Raw genomic sequence first — 21,720 nt, forward strand, 5'->3', positions numbered from 1 at the left:
TGTCAAATTGATACATAAAATTAACCACCTTACTGTCTGTTCAAGCCAGGACTCCAAGGGAAGGAGCGTGGGGAGTGTCAGCTCTAGTTCTCCAGAAAAAGAAGATTAGAGTGAAAACCACTAAGAAACTGAACTGCAGATTATCAAAGAGAACAGAGAAAGCTGATGTGATGTGTAAAGAAATTTTAATCTGGCAACAGGACTGCTTTGGCAAGGTATCACATCCAAAAACCTAGGTCTGTGATCTGGCTGGATTACAGACATAGCATTAGTACACACCCAAGGAATGAAGGTTATTTTGATTTGTAGAAGAAGTCATGTTTGAAAATAATGTCTAATTGAGGGGAAGACAAAGTGATGAATCAGAGAAAGATTTGACAGAATGAGTCAGAGATAGGATATACCCAACTCTCATGAGAACAGCATAGGAAAAAGAGATGAGTAAAGAGAACAACAACAGCAGGAGAGAGAGAGAGAGAGAGAGAGAGAGAGAGAGAGAGAGAGAGAGAGAGAGAGAGAACAGCTTGGCAGTTTTACTGGGACAGTTTTACAGAGACAGGTTACAGATGAAAACAGAACGAGCCAGAGAATGAGAAGGAGCCAGAAGATTAGAACAGATTGCTAGATTAGTTTGAGACCAAGCAGAGCAATTCAGTCAGAAGCTGAGAGCAACCAGTTTGAGTCGGTCAGCTTGGAAAGAAATTTGAGTCAGAACAGCTAACTTGAACCAGCCAACCAGAGTTCAGAAAGAGCTAGAATGGGTGAGTTTATTCCACAGTAAGCCTCAAAGATGACAATTATATCTGGCAAATAAAAGTACTTTTACAGTGGTGGCTCACACCTACAGTTCTGTTCTTAGAAAATGGAGGCAGGATGGTTTGGAGCCAATCTGGGATATGAATGTGTTAGACTCTAGCCTGGGGCTAGAGGAAGATTCTCCCTTCTTCCCCCAAAAAGATGGAGGATACTGAGGAATGAACTCTGGAATGTATTTGCTACTTTAAATGTTGTGAGACCTTCAAGAAGTGTTTGTTAAATGCTCTGTCCTAAAATGTAGTTTTAAACCATAGATCCTCTTTATTTTTTACATTGAGATGAAGGTGGTATCCTGGTGAGTGCAGATTCCAGCCTGTTAAATGATGTATGTAATAGACAGCTGACAAGATTCCACCAGTGCAACTTCTGAGCCATGACATCAGGAAGCACTAGAAAACAGGATCAACCCAGATTACAAAACTGAACCCCAAATAAATACAATGATACTCAGGAACTCAGAGCAAGGACAAAATCAAAACTCTATCTTCAAGACTATAGTAGATAAATAAATACTACTTAACTAATCTAAGTTATCATCCACCCTTCTGGTGAGGGAGAAAACAGAGAAACTTTGAGAATTGCTAGTAGGAATAAAAAGTGAAGAATAAAAGCCGGGCCAGGTGGTGTTAATACACACCTTTAATCCCAGCACAGTAGGCAGAGGCAGGATTCCAGGCCAGCCTGGTGTATAGAGCAAATGCCAGGACAGCCAGCAGTACACAGAGAAACCCTGCATGTGTGTGTGTGTGTGTGTGTGTGTGTGTGTGTGTGTGTGTGTGTGTCTCCATTGCCATGCATGCACACACAACTAAGAAAGACAGAGGACAACCTTTGTGTTGTTCATAAGGGTCAACTCATCTTGCTTTTGGAAACAGAATCTCTCACTAGGATGTGTGGCTTGCTGATTAAGCTGGACTGGCCAGTAAGCCCCAGAGATCTGCTTGTCTCCACCTCCTCAGTGCTGGGACTCCAAGTATGCACCACCTCCATAGCTGGCTTTTACATGGGTGCTAGAGATGGATCTCACGTTTTCATGCTTGCACAGAAGACATTACCAACAAAACTATCTCCCCAGCATTGAAGGCTCAACTTTTTGAGAGATTTTGGAAGACTCTGGGCACTAATAGAGTTGATTTACAGCCCAGGTAAGAAAAGATGCAGGTCCAGTGTCATAGACTGGATGCTACCAATATGAAGGTGACATAGCAACCTTAACATAAACATTGGCACCAAAACCTCAAATACTTTAATAACATCACAGATATAATAGATTCTTCAGAATAGTACATCACTGATTCAAAATTATGATAATTTGGGAACATGAAAGATTATTTTATTTAATATTTTATCTAATTATTTAAATTAGTTAATAACAATTAATATTTATTTAAATACTGATATTTAACAATATTTTATTTCAATTATATTATTAATATAAATAATTATTTGATAATTGATATAAATATTTAATGTGTGATAAAGAGGTTTATGTATTACTTTGTATCCATTTTCATGTCTTTTCTTTTTTTTTCTTTTTTTATTGGATATTTTATTTATTTACAATACAGATGTCATCCCCTTTCCCTATTTTCCCTCCCTAGAATCCCCTATCTTATACCCCCTCTTCCTTTATGCTTTTATACCATTTTGATTACATGCATATATTAAGTTCAGTTCTAGGTTGAGGGTCTAGCAATATAATAGATGCAACTAGTCAAGGAGCAAGCAATACAATAAACACAAATAGTCAAAGAAAAAGTAAGGCATTAAACCAAATTATGTGAACATTCCTATGATCACTGCTTCTAAAGGCTTATCAGGATGACCCAAGTATCTGAGCCTACTTTCCTGTCCTAGCCCAAGGTCATTTTCGTGTCTGAAGCCTACTTCCATGTTGTAGCCTAAAATTTAGATTCCTGTCTGAAATTACTTCTTTATTCTAGCCTAATATTTAGATTCCTGCCTGAGATTACTTCTTTGTTGTAGCCTAAGATTTAGATTCCTACCTGAAATTACTTCTTTGTTCTAGCCTAATATCAGATTCCTGCCTGAAGCCTACTTCCTTGTCTTTGACCAATATCATATTCCTGACAAGAAGCCCATTTCCTTGTCCTTGGCCCATGTCAGCTTCTTGCCAAGCAGACCAAAGGCTCTCCACTTCTCCCCCCTTTTTATTTCATTAACAAGAATGAGTCTGTCTTAGGTTGTTCTGACAAGAATGCCTTCCTTACCTGTCATGGAATATGCATTATCAAAAGCAATGCACTTCTATCTCAGGTTGGTAAGGCTTTATGCAGTTTTAAGTCATGTACTTTGGCTGCCAGCCTGTTGATGTAATTAGAGACAAGCTTTAACATGAGGAGCAGAAATAAAAGTATTCCCAGGACAAGAAGGGCTAGTCTGATCAAGCTATATATGCCATTCCTGAGGTTTGACCAAAATGGAAATACTGACCTCAGGCCATGGATAATTTTATTGGCATTATCTGCAGCATCAAAGCTCAACAGAGCAGCATTCTTTAAATTCATAATCTCACTATGCAATATTAACACACCCAGAGAGGTGTTAGAATTATGCCAAATATCCTACAGGTGTCTTTAAACTTTGTTCTAATTATAATGACAATCATTGTGAATTTCAAAAGTAACACTACTCCAATGATATTGTTTGTCATGACACTTGGGATGGCTCCTAACTCTTGAACCCTGAACCTCCTTCAGATAATTTGAATAGGTTATAGAGCACCATCCTTGTTCCAGATACCTATATAAATGCTTTTGTATACTCAATACATTAGTAACATTTTCTTGCTAGATAACAAAAATAGTTGTCTTAACTCCTTGTGTCAATGCTATTGCAGAAGTAGTGGTGCTAGCAATTAATGAAATTAAAGCTGTTATACTAGCAATAATCAAGCCTGCTACCCTCTTGCTTCTGCTTAAAGCCTAGCTCACTTCTTCCAGCACTTTCACGCTTTTTTTTCAGAGAATCAAGGTTTTCTAATACTCAGGGAAGTAAGACGAAAGCTGGTTGATAGACTCCCATCATAGACATGCCAGGTTTCAACACACTAACACAATTGGAAATTATACAGTCAATGTAACTTACAATAAATACTGTAGAAGAGACAAAACTAATTTTATCTTGACAATTAAAAGAGCCTTAAAACATGCACTAACCCTTGTTTGAAATCCAGATCCTGTCCCAACTTTATCTCTTGCTATCATAATATCATAGTGAAGTACAGCTAACTTCTAAATATGTCTCTGACAATGTCCAGATCCTGTCTTCCAAAAGTAGACTGTTATTTCCAAAAATGGATTGATTTCTAGACCAGTACATGATTTAGTCCTAATAGCTGGTCACCTTTAAAAAGAATACAAGAGCTGGGCAGTAGTGGCACACACCTTTAATCCCAGCACTTGGGAGGCAGAGACAGGTGGATTTCTGAGTTCAAGGCCAGCCTGGTCTACAGAGTGAGTTCCAGGACAGCCAGGGCTATACAGAGAAACCTTGTCTGGAAAAACTACAAAAGAAGAAGAAAGAAGGAGGAGGAGGAGGAGGAGGAAGGGGAAGAGGAAGAGGAGGAGGAGAGACATTATAATTTGATAATTAATATAAATATTTAATGTGTGATAAAGAAGTTTATGTATTACTTTGTATTCATTTAATTTCCTTTGCAATCCTGTATATTTTATTGTATTCATTGAAACATTGTTCTAAGAAGCAGTCAAAATGTTTATTAGAATGTACTTTGCTCAAGCCAAAATGCCTAACTTTAAAAATACTTGGGAATAATTTAGGGGAAGAAGACATTGAACATATTAAGGTATTAATTTGAATCACAAGAGATAGGCCACAAAAATAATGATGAAAAGCCAGCTGTAAGCCTGAGCAGAAGTCTGTTTGAAAGCCTTCCCTGCACTAGACAGTTTCTTACTGTTACTGTTCTGACTGGTCTATAATCAGGCTGATAAATGACTAGGATAGGGCTCATCCAAACAACTGGATTCTGTTTTTCTTTGGAGCTCTATCTCCTCCTCTTTGTGCAAAGTCTTACAGAATTTTAATGGCCCTACCTCCCTTTGGGCCATCTATCCTTCTATATAACTGACAAAAGCTTGGTAAATTTTCTCATCTAAACTACAGAGATGGGGTGTAGTAAATTACCCAGAAGCCTAGAGAACATTTATTGCATCTATCATTCACATTTTAAAAATCATCTTCACAACCATCACAAGCACACCAATTTATAAATATACAGTGTTTTGACAATAAAATACATGACATGAAAGAGAAGATAGAAAGAAATTTAAGTCTGCCAAAACTTGTAAAACTTACCCTTGTGTACTGTCCACTGATCTTCATGTTGTGGTGACCCCCAAGCATGAAATTATTTTATAGCTACTTCACAACAGTAATCATACTATTGTTATAAATAGTACTGTAAATATCTGATGTGTAGGCTATCTGACATGCAACCCACAAACACAAAGAGACTGCGACCCACAGGTTGAGAAACACTTGCCTAGAGCCAGAGATCATGAAAACCCTGTAAGTAAACAGGGAGGTGACCCATCAGGCAGCAGGGGAAGCTGGTGTGTTTCCTCTCTCTTCAAACCCACGTGGTGGCACAAATGGGGTAAAAACACAGAGGTTGGTGAGGTCACGCTTCCCCTGTTTCTAACACAGGCTTCCCTAAACTGATCTGAAACACGTGGTACAAAATGTTAGAAACAATGGAACACATTGTTTGCATCTGAGGGTCATGAAGAAGGAAACTCTTCATTCTCCCTGATGCCTCCCCATACACACAGCACACTATCTCCACTGACTTCCCCAATAGCAACACTTTTGGAGATAATTCCGCTCTGATCATTTTCTCTTCCTCTGAAATTCAGGTCAAGAACATATCTTTTCAATAATTTCCACCCGGTAGGGTTTATTTATTATTTTACCATGCAAACATTTGAAATAATAATCTACACATTCACTTGAAATGAAACAAAACAACCTTTCGCCCAAAACAGTAGATAGCATTTAAAAAATGATGTGTAGTTCAGTCTGTAGTTTCTCACAAGTACAAAGCCCTGGTCTCAGGGTTCAGCCCATAGTGCCACATAAACCACATATGTAATCTTGGTACCAGGGAAGTAGAACAGGATCAGATCAGGGTTCTCACAGTGAGCTCCAGGACATCTTGGAGCTACATAAGATCTTCCCTTAAATTAAGAGAGAGAGAGAGAGAGAGAGAGAGAGAGAGAGAGAGAGAGAGAGATTAACAGGTATTTACCTATGTTTATTGCTTCACTATTTGAAACAGCCAAGAAACAGAAGCAGCCTACATGTCTGTCCATCTACAGATCAATGAATAAAGAAAATATCATGTGACGCAGCCATACAGAAAAGTAATATGATGACATTTAATGAAAACATATGGAACTGGAAATCACTGTTACATGAAATAAACCAGACTCAGAAAATCAAACACTGTGTGTTTTCAGTTATATAAAGAAACTAAAGTTATGATTGTGCATGCGTGTATGTGTGTGTGTCCAACTATCTACCTATCTACCTACCTACCTACCTACCTACCTACTTACTGACCTAACTACCTACTTACTGACCTACCTACCTACCTACCATCATGCCTGTCTGTCTGTCTGTCTGTCTAGAGGGGTCATGAAACTAGAAAGGAGAAACGGTCTTAAAGGAAGGAGGAAAGAGTCAACAATGGACTCCACTCAGTGAGAAAGCAGAAGGGAGACTAACTGGGGGAAGACAGGAAACCAGGCCCCTTCTCAAGAAGGGAGCTGGTGAAGAGGAGGCCAGTGGGTATGGGAACAAATGAAATCAAAGTATAATGACACATATTATAAAGCTATCATGACAAAACCCATTACTTTGTATGCCACCCTAAAAATTAATTACAAAGATAGAATGATAAGCACCAACTCCCAGATGCTGAAGTGAGCTATTAGCAAATCGACTACGGCTTTCACCAAGCCCTTAAGAGATAGGTGTTATGAACACCATCTGAATCCTCTTTAGAGCTAAATAGTGTAGTTGAAGCTGTAACCCCATTTATCTCTTTGAAACCTTCCCCAACATGTCAGCAAAGGAAATTGAAATCTTAATTAAGCCCTTTTCATTAGATGTAGCAATGAACACAGTCCAGTCATACTAGCCAGAATAATGTAATAAAACAACTACCACACAGGAAACTTCGCCCTGTCTCAGTCCCAGAATCACGGTGACACCTGGAATACCCCATGATCTCATGCCAAAATCCAGAGATTATTGCTAGGCTTTGAACAACCGATGTGGTTTATTATGAATATGTCATGCCTTATCTAATCCTTCATCAAACCTATTGTCTTGTCTACCTAGCAACTCTTTTCCAGGAATTGCCTCACCTCATTGCCTAATTCGCCTGGCTGTAGAGGGTTTGCAATATTCCTGTGTGAGATTGCCCCTAGCTATGGTTAATCTGTTTGAGGGTGAACACCTGACATGATCTGGGTCTAGTGTTCCTCCCTCGGGAGTTTTTAAACTGAAACCCAGAAACAGATAATTTCCCACCAGGAAGCTGGACCCCAAGTGCTAACTTGGTGACTATTCCTACTGACTGACATGAGGACTGCAAATAGGAAGTACTTTACTGAGAAAGGATGACTGAGACTGAGAAAGTAGACGTGGGAGAGTGTTTAGATTTGTTCTTGTGCAGTGTAGTAGGTGGCCAATCTCTCTTGAATTCCAGTAATAAGGCGAGTAATTCTGCAGTAAATAATCTGTTTATTTTTAAGCTAATATGACCTACAGCTCTCTTCCACCTAAAAATAAAACTAGTAATTTATATTGATTTATTCAATAAAATTTTATTTATGTAATATTTAACATATAAATTACCTGTATTTTAATGGTTTCTATCTCAAATGTAATTTTTATGAGCTTTTAATCTATTTCTTCTAAAGAACACATCTTTTCAGTATCGAGAATGCCTTCAGAGACTTGGTGTCAGTGTCATGCTCATACTAAACACATTTTTAAGATGTTTGCTCAAGGCCTCTAAGGCAGTGGTTCTCAACTTTCCCAATGTTTCATACAGTTCCTCATGTTATTGTGATTCCCCCAACCATAAAAATTCCATTGCTACTTTATAACTGTAATTTTGCTACTGTTATGGATCATAATGTAAATATCTGTTCTCTGATAGTGTTAGGCAACCCAGTGAAAGGGTCATTCTCCCCCCCCAAGGGTTAGAGACCCACAGGCTGAGAACTACTGCCCAAAGGTCTCAGTTTACCAAGTATGTTTCAAGTCACATGTTTTAAATGCCCACTTTAAGAGCCCGAATAGCCCAGTCGGTAGAGCATCAGACTGCTTAAATGCCCACTTTGAGCCAGACCATAAATGGGTTGATGTGTACTCAAAAAATGAAAGCAGGAATCTGACACTACAATAGAGGAGAGTCACATGAAAAATCAATAATTAGAATGTATTGTGCCAAGAGGTATAAATGTAGTTGTTATTTACCCCCTTGGCTAGATATATATATGTTTTCCCTAGTTTTTCTAAAATTTTCCCCTTCATCTTGTCCTCTGTATAGTAATGTGGTTTCCCTCCTTTATCCAAGGGAGTTGAATCTTCATGATATTGGTGATTCCACCTCCACTCTGGCCACCAGGACTAGAAAAAAAATGGGTAACAAAAAAATCTAAACTGTGCAATGATGGTACACACCTTTAATCACAACACTCAGAAGGCAGAGGCAGGCAAATCTCTGAATTTGAGGCCAGCCTGGTCTATAGACCAAGTTCCAGGACAGCTTAAGGAAAAAAAAAAGAAGAAGAAAAATTAAAATAATCGGTGTAAATTCCAATGCCTTGGAATTCAATCCTGAAACAACGTCTAAAGGCTCATGGCCTATCTTTCATACCTGTATGTAAAATACTTAAATCCCTTTACACTGAATGGGGCTGAACCTAACCTTTAATGGCTGAGCCATCTCTTCAGTCCTGGGGAGCTGACTTATGTAAATTGTTAAGACACTAAGAAAAAGCAGAAAATAACAATGATGGCTTGGTTATCACAAACATTACACTTTTACCTTGCACTTTCCACTGGTCACACTAGGACAGTGGTCCTCCATCTGTGGGTCATGACTCCTTTCAGGGTAAATGACTTTTTCACAGGGATTATCTAGGACCACTGGAATCCACAGATATTTACATCACAATTCATAACAGCAGCAAAATTATAGTTATAAAGTAGCAATAAAAATAGTTTTATGGTTGGGGTTTACTACAACATGAGAAACTGTATTAAAGAGTCTGCATTCAGAAGGTTGAGAACCACTGGTCTAGGAGAAATCAGATACTATTTCATGAAAACACTCAAGACATCTCATGAATGTCCTAATGGTGAGGAATTGAGGCTTCCTGTCAACACACATCACTAATGTGCAGGGCTATTTAGGAAGTGGTTTTAGAAACAGATCCTCTGACTTAGTTCCATACAGACTCACAAACTCACCAAGCTAACTTGTTCCTAAATACAGTTTAATAGAGGCTATATGAAATGGTAAGTGCTTCTTGTTACTTGAAGCTACTAGGTTTTAAGGGATAATCTAATATATATATATATATATATATATATATATATATATATATATAATTTAGTATATATATTAGTATTTATTATTATTATCTAATAATCTAATATATATATACTAAATATATATATTAGATTATTAGATAATCTAATATATATTATTTATTATATATATATAAATATATATAAATATATTTATATATAAATATATATATTTATATATATGTATCTATATTATGATATAGATATAGATTATATATATATATGGGGGGGGCACAATTCTCATGTAGCCTAAACTGGCTTCAAACATGCTCTGTAGCTGAAGATTGACAGTGACATTTGCTTTGCTTTGTTTTGTTTTGTTTTTGATGAACTGTTGCATGGAACATAGTTATTGTTTCTATGGAAAGGCTAAATATATAGAATTTAAATCCCACAGTGAGCATGTGTCTACTGAATGAAGAAAGCCATTTGGAAGCAAAAGAAGAAGTTAATGCAGACAGAAACAGAAAGGCAGAAGAAAGTATGGTCACGGTGCCAAGGTGACATCCCTAAGACTCAGCTCAATCTTGCCCTTTTCTTAAGAGCCTCTTCCAGAGACCTCTATTCTAAGATTGTTGATTCAAGGCTTTTGTATATTCTGTACATCTCTCATTTACTATCTTGGCTTAAGCTCTTATTTCAGTTGCTGTGCAGATTTCATCTCACCAGTGAGATTGTTCTCCCTTCCTAACACAAAGCATTTACTGATAATTGTGCAATAGGTCTCGGCGAGGTGAAATTCGCTTTCTTATATGCTTCCACTAGAGTGGACCACAAGAAGGCTTCTTGTGAGATTTGTAGGGTTGAAGGGCAGTAATAACAATATGTAACTCATGTATATTGCTGCTGTACTGATGACTTTCCTCCTCTCTGTGAAGCAGCAGCAGACCAGCAACTGCTCTATTGTCCCCTGCTTCTCCCTTCATCACCCCCAATCCTTGTCTTGTATATGAGTTTTACCATAAAGGCCATTGGCAGTTAGCATCAGCATGGGTTTTCACCTATCCATATGTGAGCATACATGTGATGCACATGCAAGTGATTCTTAAGCTATAAGTGGATATATATATATATATATATATATATATATATATATATTATATTGTTTATGGGATTCCAATACAGTTTTGAAGGATAAATGGGTTTTTATCAGAATCGAGTTAGTTGGGGGAAGAAAAGTGCTCCCAAGCTAAGGAACATTCAAATTCAATGAAATATGATATGATCCCTTAGAAAATTTGTTTTTCTTAGAGCACACACTGCAGCGATAATTGTAGGATGAAAACTTAAAATGTTATTAGAAGCCAAGTACTCAAAGGTTTTATACACGCCCCCCAAAGAAATGTAGACTTTAATCTCTTTAGCAAGAATTCACATAGACACATGTACACACACACACACACACACAGATTTGTTTGTTAATTCTCTTCTAAAGTTACAAGTTAGAAATGTAGATGCCAAAGTCCCAACCCCATTCAAAGTCATTAAGTCTATCTGCAACAGGACATATGAATTTGCATTTTTAATATACCATTCAAATGGTTTAGGTCAAAGGTGACTTAGGAAGTGCACTTTGCTGAACAGTGTCATATGATGGAAGTCAGCAAAGGCACACAAGCATGAAGGTCCTCTAGATGTGAGATCTAAATCTCTGAAACATCACTCTGCATGCAATGCATGAAATGGGAAAGATTCAGAAGGAAGGGAAACCAGCACAGAGACTTGTTAGGGTGTTATAATAATGTTAGTGAGAGGTAGTGTCTGTTGATGCAGGCAGAACCAAGTTATACAGAGAGGTGACGCTTAGAAAATGCTGTGTACCCATGAGGTTCTTAAACTCCTGCTTCTGCCCCATGAGTGCAGAAGTTACAGGCATGTAGCACTACAGCCAGATTCTCCTGTTTTTCTCCCTTTCCTTCAGCCCTGCTCGATTCGGCCCAAAGGTTATTTATTTATTTATTTATTTATTATATGTAAGTACACTGTAGCTGTCTTCAGTCACCCCATAAGAGGGCATCAGATCTCATTACAGATGGCTGTGAACCACCAAGTGGCTGCTGAGATTTGAACTCATGACCTCCGGAAGAGCAGTCAGTGTTCTTAACTGCTGAGCCATCTCTCCAGCCCGATTCTCCTATTTTTAAATCACATTTCATTTATTGTGTGGGGCATGACACATTTGGAGGTCAGAAGACAACTCTCGAGGGAGTCAGTTCTCACTTCTCACCAGTATGAGGTTTCCAAGGATCTGAGATTGTGGGGCTTGGCAGAGTGCTGCGCTACCTCACCCACCTTCTAAATGTTTGAATGAACCATCACTGAGACTTTCTTAGCACAGAGAGGCTTCTGATAGGTGGATATGTGGGAATAAACTGAAGTATATGTAGCTCATCCCATTCCTTTTCTCTTTCTTTGAGATCTCTAGCCAAGAGAATGGACATGTGAACGTATGCAAATCCAGAATACTGAAGGAGACTGGAGGGCAGGACAGAAACTGTAAAGCTGTCTGGGTAGCCGCCATCTAAAAAAGACAATGTTCGTCTAGAAAAGGTGTTAAGAGTGAAATGAAAAGTCTTTATACAGAGGGGGATAAGGTGGGCCTGAGGGCTCAGAGGAAGTCTATATCATGGTCTATAAGGTAGAGACCATCACTTTAGCAAACAGTCTTTGGGAGCATCATTAGACAGCGATAGAAGGAGGCAAAATACAACAGGCAATCCTTGCCTTCTGTTCTAGTAGTGACCTTCAACCTTGTCCTGGCCCGCAGGGCATTAAACAGGGGTCGGGGAGGTCACCTGGAAGAGAAGATGGGGGACAGGCGAACGCAAAGAAAGGCAATCTGTCTATAGGCTGATCAAATCGCAATTTTTACTTTTTCACACAGGGGTTATATACACAAAAAGGCAGGATGTGGGGAAGGGGATGATGCAGGAGTGTAGGTGTTCAGGGGGAGTACAGATATCTTCCAGAACAGTGTGTCAGCTGGGTGAGGGTTCAGGGGACAGGACACTATGACTCTGCCTATGATTCACTTGTCCTAATCTAAGTTGGTACTATCCACCAAGGTCATCTATCTACAAGGTCTATGACTAGAGCCTGGCAACTATCTACCAAAGCTGTTTGTTTACAATAGCTTCTAGCCATCTGTTCTAGTGTTTTTCCACAGAGACCCAAGACTTTGTGCTAGCAGGCATGCATGTTAGGCCTACCGCTGTCTTCAGGCCTATGGCTGATTCCAGGACTTCAGTGTATAGACAGAGATGCCCCTGACACAACCTAGTGAGCCAGAACATTGAGAAGAGTAGAAAAGGTGGCTTTGAAGGCACCTGAAGTATAAGTCAATCCCTTAATGATAGAAAAAAATGTAGAGTTGACCAAATGTGAGATCTGATTTGGGGTGGGGGTGGGGGTCGCTTGCAGGCTTTACAGTTAGCAGGAAAACAATCTGGGTGACATAAGAATGAAACTCAGTTCAGTCCAACTTAGGGATCTGGGGCTGGGCCAAATTCCCAGAGTCTGACACCAGTTGGTTTATTTTAGCCATATGTAAGCACAGTACAGTTTTAGAGAAAAAAAAATTTACAACAAGTAACTCAGTTCCATAAGTATAGCAGAATTTAAGACATGTTTACATTAAAATTCTTTACAAAATACATCTGGCTTCTTTTACAAAGATGGGTACTATTGAGTCAGAGATACTGCCCAAGATTTGGGATCCAGGGAGAATGACTGAGGAGAACAGTGGGCGTGGGTGTCAGGATTGGCCTGGCCCTAAGATAACACAGAAGTCACTTAGGCTGTTGTACAGGACAAGTGACATCACTCACAAGGATGGGCTTGATGGTATAAAAGCAATGCTGGAGATTTAGGTAGAAAGGATCTGGATAAGTAAAACATAAATTTGGGGGATATGGGTAAAGCCCGGCTCAACAGATAGCTAAGTGTCACCAGGATGTAACTATATCCTTTCCCAGCATTCCAGGTGGAAAACAGGTAGCCATCTCCTTCTGAAGGAAGCCTGCATGCCTAACCTGGCTTCTCCAGTGCTTATCTGTGTACACAGGGAGCTCTTGCCCTCTACTTGTGACCCAGGAAGAACGTGTCTAGTAGAATCAAGCTAATAAAGCACAACAGAGGACAGGGGTGGTAAGAACATGGCATCTTTAATGTTCATCCCTCCAACAGGTTCACTCTGCTCAATCAATGGGCAATATTCAAATAGACTTTTTTTTTTTTTTTACAAAGAGTTATATGGGGTAATAAAGGTAAATAATGCATTGTGAGATGACAAAATCCAGAAGGATGCCATCATTAAACACCCAAGAATAGGGGAAAAGGCCAGCCAGCAAGGAGAGTAACAAATAGATGAGTCCAGCCAAAGGGCCAGGGCAGGGTGAGGCTCAAGAGGAAAGCAGTGATTTGTACCACGTGAAAGCAAATACAACGGATCCCAAAGCACCACCAGCATCTGGATGGCTGAGAAATTACACAGATCTCTAACTTCCCATGCTCAGCCTGATCTATATGGTTGTTGTCATCTTCCCAGTCATCTCTACTATAAACCTCTTAAGGGAATATTGTTTCTTCATTGTCTTTAAATGCCGTATTATCCCTAAGCCCCAAATCCTGAACGGACTAAACACAATGCAGTTTACTTATTCTCCCATGCTGTGAACTTACTCTCTTCCCTATTCAAACTTAGATTGTCATAGTAGCAGCGACAGCTAGCTACCCATCAATGTATTTTTTTGGTTAATAGTCACAGGCTACCAAGAAAAAAGTCTATGTAACCTGGATATCTCTCTCTCTCTCTTTCTCTCTCTCTCTCTCTCTCTCTCTCTCTCTCTCTCTCTCTCTCTCTCTCTCCCTCCCTCCCTCTTTCTATCCCTTCCTCCTCCCTCCCTTCCTCTCTCCTCCCTCTCTCCCTCCCTCCCTCCCTCCCTCCCTCCTGGAAGACTCTGGCAAGCCTTAGCTTACCAGGGACCCCCTGGGTGAACCATGTGGAGCTGAGAATTGATGCAAAAAGCAAGAGGAATTTATTGTTCAAACACATTGGGGTTGTCCTTCACCAAAAGGAGAGGCGGCGACCCCAGGCAGCTGTTTGGTCAGTTTTTATACAGTTTTTAGGGCAGCAGCCATTAGGCACAATGTGATTGGCAGAACAGTGTGACTTTTTAAACTGATTTATCTTTAGGGAATGAGGTGGCAAGGACCTCCCTTGTCTGTAGGTGGCAAGGGTTAGTCCATCTTTCCCCACCCAAAGGTGGGTTCCCTCTCCCCTGTGGTCTGAGGAATGTTAATCAGCCTCTCCCTTCTAAGGGAGCAAGTGTCCCATGACCTTTCCAAAGTTTTTAAGCTGACCTCTTCACTCCCTCCCTTCAGCCCTTGCTTCCTTCTTTTGGAAAAAAAGAGTTTCACTCCAGGCTGACTTTGAACTATGTGGCCCAGGCTTGCCTCAATATCTCCTTGCCTAAACCTCTTCAATGCTGGAACTATAGAACTGTGTCATACTCCTGCCATACAACTTCGCTTTGCTTGAAGACACACACACAAAAAAAAAGCCTTCGCTTTGCTTGAAGGCTTGCAATAGACTCTGGGACTTCAAGAAACTAGCAGAATAAACCCCATTCTTTCTCTACTCTCATTTAGCCAGCTGGAATATGAACGCCAACATTGCAGCGCTTATCATAGGCTGTAAGTAAGCTTGTCAATGGGGAGGCCACAAAGTTGAACACTAACATGTCCTTCCCAATTTTCCTTCAAATGAAAGCTTTGAGAAGAGATGTCAGTAGGTCTCCCATAGCTTCCTTCCCTCTAGCTAGCTTGTTCAAAGTCTATTTGAGGGTGGCCTGTATTTTATGACATATCAATGCAGGAACACAAAGGTCTGGCCATTTATACTAACTGGAGACAACTCCAAGTGGCCGTTTTAGCTCTAGTTTCCTGTGGGGTTGGATATGGCTACTATTAAGTCAGCAAATAGCCGAATGTCCCCCTCTACCTCTCCACCTGTCCCTACTTCTCTGGAGAGCAGCCAGATAAGGTTTTGTGTGGCTGTTCCTTCAGGCAGCAGCGCTCTTTGCCCAGATAGTCAGAGAGAACTTCCTCTTGTCTTTGCAGTCTTTTTTCTTAAACTCTCTTTGCCAGTGAGCCTTCTGGCAGTAGACCAGCTATTCCAACAGCACTCTGGATCTTCATTCTGCTCTGTCTCCCCCACCCCCAATGCCTTGCAATACAATTACTACTGATGGTTAGTTGACTTATTTTCTCCTCTTACAGGTCCTAAGGACCTTGAGGGATGTTGGTTACATGCACTTATACATCCAAACACTTTTGATTGTGACTGGCATGCAAATTTGGTGACTATTTTTTGAGTGAATAAAGAAATGAATAATTCTCTGTGGAATTTTGCGGATATTCACTTGTCAGGATTCTCTATTTAAAAAAAAAAAAAAAAAAAAAAAAAAAAAAAAAAAAACCAGCTAAAAAGGGCTCTGGCAGCAGCTTCACCAAGTGTTATAACTTTTATAGTATCCAAAATAAAAGATGACTCATGTATGTTTATAGAGTATTTGAAATCTCTCTTTATAGTATTTATTCATACACACACACACACACACACACGGGGGGGGGGGAGACAGGTGTATCTTGTTTCACAATGAGGTTGTGATTTTATGTTCTGATGAGACATTCATTGAAAAGAATGATTTTCCTTAGAACTAGAAATTTAGAAAAGGCTAACCTGAAATTCTCAAGTGCGGTGACCCAGGACAACTTGCTGGGTGACATTATAGGGTACAATTACTTCTAACAGGATCTGTCTGTTCTCAAGCACAATTCATTGCAACTGAGTTGCTGGAAACTTTGTTTTGCTTCATGTTACCAGCTTCTGAAAGAGGTCAGGATGGGTGAGGTTTCAAGAGGTGCCCTTTGAAGTTGACAGTCAATAAACATGAACCAGATCAACTGAGCACCCATGGAGTTGGCCTGGGGATTTTATTTTTGTAGTTTTGAAACCTCAGGGAGGCTTTACCAATCCAGGGGAAGTCCTTTCACTTCTTATTAGTAAAGGTTATGTAAATGTCACTATCTCAATTAGAAAGTCAATTATGATATTATAACAAAGTATCATTCAAGACACTCATTCGGATTAAAACAAAATAATTCCAACGTTATTTATAAACATAAATATTATTTTAAAACACTGACCTAACAATAATACATTTTATTGTTATTAGCTAATAGTAATTTGTTCAAAATTATTAATATTTTGTATATATTAACTAATGCTGGAAACTGATGTTGCAACAGTTATTCCCTGACCAGCTAGTTCCCCACATAATCATATAGGGACATTTTAATGTTTCAAAGCTTAGGCCTTATCTGGGCAGACTTTCGACTAGCTCATTAAAGTTAACCTGACCACCTCGCCTCATCCAGCCACATGGAAGCTATACCTTCTGGCCCCGTAGCCTTGCAGTTCCTCCCATGTTCTCTTCCCACAGTCCCTTTCTCTCAGAAAGTCCCACCTATTTCTCTCTACTGCCCAGTCATAGGCTTTAGCCTTTTATTGACCAACTTGAGGAGCAAGGTTTGCACAACAAAAGCTGGTCTTTGTGAGAATTTGCTCTTGAGACAAGCAGATCTAGCGATACAGAATTTAGCATTTGAATACACAGCAGCACTAGACCAACCCCAGTAGTAGTTTCTAGTAAAAGGTGGTGAGAATAAAGCTGTTAATGGTATTATTTGTAATACTTTGGCTTGGTTTGATTGCTTTGAGCTTTGAGGCAAAGCCTGGTCTCTAACTCAAGTAACCCTCTTGCCTCAGCCTCTTGAGCTGTAAAATTACAAGCGTGCATGCCCTGGCTTTTGACATATTCTCTCTCTCTCTCTCTCTCTCTCTCTCTCTCTCTCTCTCTCTCTCTCCTCTCTTTTAATAGGTTAGCAATTCAAGGATAAAAGGCAAATAAAGTTTTGGTATCCCTCACACCAGGAGCTCTTAGTTAATCTACTCTTCACCCCTTGGGCTCAGTGAAACAGACTTTAGAATGTGATTTTAAACCATTAGACTTAAATTTCAAATGAAATTTATCTTTGAACAACTTTTTTAAAAATTCTTTCAAGATATTGTTCTAGGCAAATAATAAAATTTCTTTAAGAATAATATTAGCCTTCTTTAATAATGTATTAATATGAATCAAGTTTCATTAATATGAAAACCTCACTGCATCCATTTCAGTCCTTTGACTTTTTAGTGGTGTCCAACTGGTTCTCAGTAGAACTTGATTATCATCACCAAATGGATAACCATTCGACGGTAGGCCCTTAGAGCTGTTTGCAGTTGCCATAACTACTGCTTCTTTACAGAAGTGTTCTTCCTTGACTCCAACAGAATCCTCTTGCTTCATCTGCTGTCTTCTGGTGGCCTGATATTAACATTCTTTTCAAACTCATTGGCCTCAGTAGTCTCTTATGACCATAAATAGACCTCTGCTCTATTTATAAAAGCATATTATGGGCCAATGAGATATCTCCATGGGTAAGGGCATATATTGACAAACCCAAAGACCTGAGTTTGATTCTTGGGACCTGAAAGGTAAAAGGAGAAAACCAAATTCCACAAATTGTCTTCTGACATCCATATACATGCTCTGGCACATATGTGTACCCCCTTCAACACAGAGATACAAAATAAATAAGTAAATAAAAATTTTAAATTAGAGGTATCTGACCACTCACAAAACAGCTTCTGTAGTATTCCTGAAATGGATGCACATTGCACTGCACAGACCCACCTTAAAGACTGAAGCAGCCATACCACTTTAGTTACTGAGGGCTCAGAGGTGAATTTTCAGGAGGAATTATTCTTCTCCTTTTCCCATGAGTGCCCAGATCCAAAACCTGGCCCTTGTGCAGGAGAACAATGGCCTCACATCTCAGTTTGAGACATGTCTGAAAAGAACATCCTACCTTTAAAGTCCCCTTTCAACTGGCAGAGGTATACTGAGGCACAGTTTGACTCTAGTGTGATCCTGCTGCTTGCACTAGTCCATAGAGATTGATCCAAAAGCCACTTCCCCATAACTTTCCTGCATTCTAATCTTCATTTCAGAGTTTTCTCCTTAGGACTCTTGATCTGTGAGAAATATTTTTGTCTTAGTCAAATTGCTACTTCAGTGATCTAAAACTCTCACCTTAGAAATGTAAAATGTTCATAGTAACTTGTGCATTACTCACAGTAGTTCAGCCTCTGTAATAAACACTCTCAACACGGTGAATGACTCAATACAATAAAATTCTGCTTTGTAGTTATCCCATGGTGCTCTGCAGCCTAATGGGAGAGGCTTCACCCCTGTCATTGCCCTTTCCCAAGAACCTGTCTTTCTGACACACCAGGAAAGAAAAGGAGCGGGGAAAAGTCTGCAGGAGAATGGATGGCTTGGAAGGGTATATGCATGCATTCTGTTATTTTGCTGACTTTCCATTGGGAAGAAGTCAGTCACATAGCCTTTCTAAATCAAGCAAGGCTGAAGAGCACCCTGAGTTTCTGCTTCACGTGTATATGATTATGAGGCTTTTTCAGTATGCCATTACCCATGACCTATGACATTTTGCACTTTCTACGATCCTTCAATTTACCAGATTAAAAAATTTCATCTTTATCAAAGATTCAAGAGTCATGATGTTGCTATGTGTCTCTAGAGGGTTCGGGGGTTTGTTTAGTTTTCTCTTGTAGAGTCCCTCTGTATCTTTAACACTTTTTTTTTTTTAAGGAAAAAGAACATTATAATGTTTAATAGAAATGATGCTTCTTTAATGTAGCTACTAATATGTACATACACGTCTCTGATTACTCTTCATATGTCTCCCCACTTCTCTTTGTAATCCTTTTAATTCTAGACATCTCCTATCATTTCTGTCATGATGGTCCCAGCACAGTCCATGTCTCTGCTCCATCTTCTGAAACTGAGGCATCTCAGTTCATTTTCTGCTGCTCTAACAGAATATCCAACATTAGGCAACTTCTAAAGAACAGAAATTTGTTTCTCATAGTTTGGAGGCTGAGACCTTACAGAGCTCAGGGCTGGTATCCCGGCAAGAGCCTTCCAGCTACTTCAGGAAGTGGCTGAGAAGATCACCTGGTAAGGAAGCCTGCAAGAGAATACAAGGTCAGGTTCTCTTCCCTGTAGGCTTTGTGCTTGTGCTTATGTAAATGTGAACTCTTAGAAAGACTTTTAATGACAATATACTTTTTTTTAAAGCTTTTGTGGGTAGTGGATATAGCTCCAAGGTAGAATGTTTGCCTACTATATACAAGGTCCAGGGTTTATCTCATCTTTACACATTGAGGAGTGGGCAAAACAGAAAGGGAAAGAAGGAGAGGTGAGAAAAGGAGAGGAGAGGAGAAGGAAAGGCAAGGGAGGTAAGGGGAAGAGAGGGGAGGGGAGGGGAGGGCACGGGAAAGGAGGGGAGGGCACGGGAAAGGAGGGGAGGACTAAGAAGATGGTTCCTGAGATAAAAGCTCTAGCCATGCAAGCCTGATGAGCTGAATTCAACCCTGAAACTCATATAAAAAGCTAAATGAGGTTGTGAACATCTCAGTCCCAACTAAGCCACAGCAAAAACAAAAGAGCCTCTGCCTGCCTCGGCCTGGTAAAAGTGAAATCCTGCTCACACTTGTACAGGTGTGCGCATGTGCCAACTCAGGAATCTAAACTTTAAAAGACAAAAAAGGGAAAAGTGAATGAAAAAAAGAAAGATGAAAACCTCTGTTATGGATAAGAATTTCTTATAGATAACAAACATCATTATAGAGTTCATATTACCATCATTTGCTGTAATTACAATAATAATTTCAAAAACACTTCACCTGCTACTGTATCATTAACTACTACCTTAAAGTACTATCATAACTTTAAACTACGTTTTACTTCCATATTTGCTGCTTGTAGCTTTGGACCACCCATTTTATAGTGATGCTAATATAGACTCTTTCCTACTTTGCATAATCGTATCCCCAGAACTTTCAACAATCGCTGACGACTCTCGTCAATTTTTAGTAATGAGAGAGCTAAATGTATCATTCTTCTGTAACTTTATTTTTTCAAAACATATTTTTAATGATGGTTATTAAACGCTTTAACCACCCTTGTAACCCACTACCCACCAGAGGTAGTGGAAAAGAAAGGATATGAGGTGGGAGGGAAGTGGACCTGTTTAGACAGGTTCTTTGGAGCAATTCCCATCTGGGTTGTCTGGAAATCAGTTCAGTTCATAGGTCAGCAGCGGCAGCTCGATTCACTCACAAACACTTCATGGATATATCAGCAGTCCAGTTTGGTAGAGTTGGGATAGCAAACAGGAATCAGCAGTGGTGGCACTACTTAGCAGAGACAGCTAGGCCTCACCCTTGCCACAAGTCAGCAGGAGAGACCAGGTCCACAGGCACTCCAGAAAAAGTTCTCAGCTGTGTCTCTCTCAACAAAGCGAAGATCAGCAAAAATATGAGACCAACAAGCGTTTAGCTATGCAAGTAAGCTCAGCCTCCGTCACTGTCTGTGGAGTCCAATTTATACTCTCTTCAAACATCTCATGTCCTCCATGGGCCTTGCCTCAGCACCTGCCTCTGTCTCAACTGACATCAGTCTGCCAATCAGCCTCAGAAGCGGCAAGAAACTGTAGCACCTCACCAGAAGTTTTTTGGTGCATTTCTCTCTATGGAGTGCCCAAAACCTGAGCTCAAGGATGCATGGAAGGCAGATCAATACATGTGTGTCTTTAACAAAGAATCCATCATCTTTCTTTTCATGTGTGTGCTTCAGCAGAACATCCTCTCTCCTGTATCTGCTTCAGTGAAACGTTCCTTTGTGAGTCTGCCTTAGCCTTTCCCCTGTGTCCACTTCAGGAAAACACTCCTTCATGTCTTTGCCTGACTTTCCAAAGAATCCTTAAGTTTCCACTTCACTCTTGGTTCTCCTTCTCCTTCCTCTTCCACGTGCAGTTTCCATTATTCATCTCTCTCGTGGGTTTGGTGCTTTTTATCATTCACTGTCACCATCTAACCCAGATGTCAATCATTTCCTGCCTGACTTCCCACCCATTTCCTCATCACTACCATCCTGACGTGAAGCTCTCTTCTGTTGACAAAATACTTCTCTACTAACATCAGCTGTGTCAACCATTTTTTCAAAGACCTGCTCCAAGCCAAATGCTCCAGAATTCTGCCATAGTTCTAATTGTTTCCCT

At 39.8% G+C, this 21,720-nt stretch overlaps 1 long non-coding RNA gene across 3 annotated transcripts in view; it reads right to left on the reverse strand.

Annotated features, from left to right (window-relative positions):
• The window catches only part of LOC143435092 (uncharacterized), a 74,837-nt gene extending 69,368 nt beyond the window's left edge, over nucleotides 1-5,469 (reverse strand). The window contains exon 1 of one of the 3 annotated variants that reach the window (XR_013105079.1): nucleotides 5,158-5,469. This is a non-coding gene — a long non-coding RNA (uncharacterized LOC143435092). The remainder of the gene's footprint in view (nucleotides 1-5,157) is intronic. The other 2 variants (XR_013105080.1, XR_013105078.1) reach the window with 2 other exon arrangements.
• Between the last annotated feature and the right edge of the window lie 16,251 nt (nucleotides 5,470-21,720).

This window comes from Arvicanthis niloticus, chromosome 19 (assembly GCF_011762505.2).
Source record: "Arvicanthis niloticus isolate mArvNil1 chromosome 19, mArvNil1.pat.X, whole genome shotgun sequence".
Classification (NCBI taxonomy): Eukaryota; Metazoa; Chordata; class Mammalia; order Rodentia; family Muridae; genus Arvicanthis; species Arvicanthis niloticus.